Here is a 2,768-nt window from a genome sequence, read left to right as displayed (position 1 = left end):
GAGTGAGAGAGTGAGAGAGAGAGATTGAGAGGGGGAGGAAATGAGGATAGGAACAAAAAGTGGCGTCGGCAGAGGAGGCGAGTAGTGACGGAGGCGACAAGAAGGCAGCGGGTGAATAAGGAAGGAGGCGGGAAAGTGTGTGTGTGCGTGGGGGCTGAGTTGAGTAAGGAGGGAAAAAAGGGAAGGTGAAAAAAGATGGGTGGGGGAGTGTGTGTGTGTGTCTGTGTGTATGAGAAAGAGAGAGAGAGGAGGGGTGTGTTTGACAGAGCGGAGATATGTTGAAGGGAACATCAGCGCTGGTGCCCCATCCGCTGTTATTTCTGCTCCACTCTCCTGTCATTAGCCAGCATCACTGCTGCGGCAATTATCTTTACAACAGTGTGTGGTGAGTGTTTGTGTGTGTGTGTGTGTGTGTGTGTGTGTGTGTGTTCCTGCTCCTAATCCAGTCTCCTGGGACCTCTGTATCCGGTTGATGGTCTTCCTTAGCAGACATGCTGGATGGGATTGGTGGTAAGGCCCTTTATAATCCTCTCCTCATCTGGTGGCCTGTAAAGGAGCTGCCCCTTGAAACCCAAAGCGTGTGTGTATTTGTGTGTGTGTGTGTGTGCCGAATGCTCAGTAATGATCCACACAAGCTCCACACAAGAGCTAAATTGGCTTTTGTCTTTGCTATAACTTATCTTTAATTCTCCTACAGCTCCTCTCTCTTCTCTCTCTTTGCTCTCTTTATTTTGGTGCGAGACGTCAGAGACAGAACTGCAGACAGACAACAAACATGTAAATTTGATGTTTGAGAGCCCACAAGGCTGATGCTGTAGGCACTGGAGCCTTCAAGGCCATAAAAAACCAATAGCATATTTCCTCAAATAAGCAGCCAAAGAGACTTTCTCTCTCTCACACACACAAATACATACCCACACAGAGACACACATGCACATACACACTCACACAGTGTTAATGGCTTCATAATTGTCAGAGGCAGACCATTGAGCATAATCAGGAGACTGCAGCAAGGCGAAGACCAATATTTGTAATTTACTATGACAGATAGTACATTTTTATTACCCAGGGGCTGCTGGTTTGTTTTGGGATGCGATAAACCACCCTCATCCACATACTTTTTATCTCTCTCAGTTCACATACTCATTTACACTCACCCGTTTTCTCAGCATTTCTTTCTTCCTTTCTTTTCTCTCTTACACACACACACACAGAGCGGTTCAGCCCCAGACAGTGTGTGACCTCGGGGTCAAGAGCATTACGCCAAACAGACAGACAATGAGTCAGGGAGCAAAGTTCAGCTCATCACAGGAAATCACAGGTACCCACACTAAAGCAAACCTACTCATACACGCAATCACTCACATATTACCCTTTAATACATAAATGAAATGTCTGGTATGGACATGAGATCATGGAGTGTTTTTTTTTTTGAAATCCTAAAGAATGAGTTTTTCACAAATGTAATGCTCAAAGGAGTAGTCCAACATTTTAGCATTGTAGGAGACAGTTTTTAAAAAAGATTAAAAATTGATGTAGCAAAACTAGAGATATTGTCTTTTTTTATCCAACCCAAGTATCTTCCTTGTCAAAACCTATTGCCTAGATTACCCACAATGCAATTTAATTGCCGACAGCTGGCACAGAGATTCAGGTGTGTTATGCCAGTAGTGGCTAATGTAGCCTCAAGCTGCTAGCCTCAAGCAGAGATGAGGAGTGGGCTACAGAGGTCTGATGAGCTTAGTTTTTTTCTAAGGTTGTATTCACACCAAATCAGGCATTGTGGTGGTTAGAGCAGCATTGTGTGATGGATTGGTTGCTGACTCGAGTGACATCACTTTTTTATCAGCCTCTGCACAACTCCCTCCTGGGCCACAAAAGCATTATACAATATTTTTCACACATGCTGTAGTACTCCCCAGCACCTGTAAACAGACTTAGATTTTTTAAATTGGTGTTATTCTCCTTTGTTGGTCCACACACATTTCTTTCTGAAAAGACAAGTACCATATGCTGGCACACGTTTAAGCCATGCACATTACACTGTGTCATGTCCCATTCATTTCGGTTTGGCAGCACTTAAAGTAAGCGTGGAGGCGATGAAAGCAAATCACTTCTGTCTTTGGCTTTGAATGTTTAAGGTATCAAATAACTACGACAAAAACATTAAATCACCATAAGTGGGAGCAGCATTTATAATTAAAAGCTCATTTGTACAGTATGCTCAAAATTAGGTAAACATTAAATGAATCACCAATACTGAGTTTCTCATTCATCTATGATAGAGTAAACCCGGCCTGTTAACTTTAGTGACATGACATTTTATGAAATATCTTGTTTTCCCTGTGTGTAGCTTTGAGAGAGAATTACTCATGTCCAAAACATGATTTATCAGTCACAAGCGATTAGAATAACACACGTAAATTATTAAATTGAGTGGTTTTGCACTCTGATGCAGAACTTTAAAATGTCAGTGATTCATACTCTAATTGGAGTGGAGGGATGCTTGTGCTGCTCAGTAGTCAGTTTGTAGGATTGGGAGCGGGTAAGCTGGCAATCAGGATGGAGAAATTGTGTGTGTGTCAATGTTAACAAGAGAGACAAATAGGACACACAAATAGGAACAGAGAGAGAGAGGGAGGGAGGGAGAGAAGCAGGTGCATCACTAATGGCTTTTTAAAAAGGTTACAGCGTAGAGCTCTTCTTTTCTAATGGGGCTCCGGCTGTGCTTGAGAAGCAATTTCCGGAAAAGATAATGTTGTCGAGAG

The sequence above is a fragment of the Morone saxatilis genome, unplaced genomic scaffold, assembly GCF_004916995.1.
Source record: "Morone saxatilis isolate NCDOM2014 unplaced genomic scaffold, NCSU_SB_2.0 Contig17, whole genome shotgun sequence".
In the NCBI taxonomy this organism is placed as follows: domain Eukaryota; kingdom Metazoa; phylum Chordata; class Actinopteri; family Moronidae; genus Morone; species Morone saxatilis.
This window is presented reverse-complemented; position numbering follows the sequence as displayed.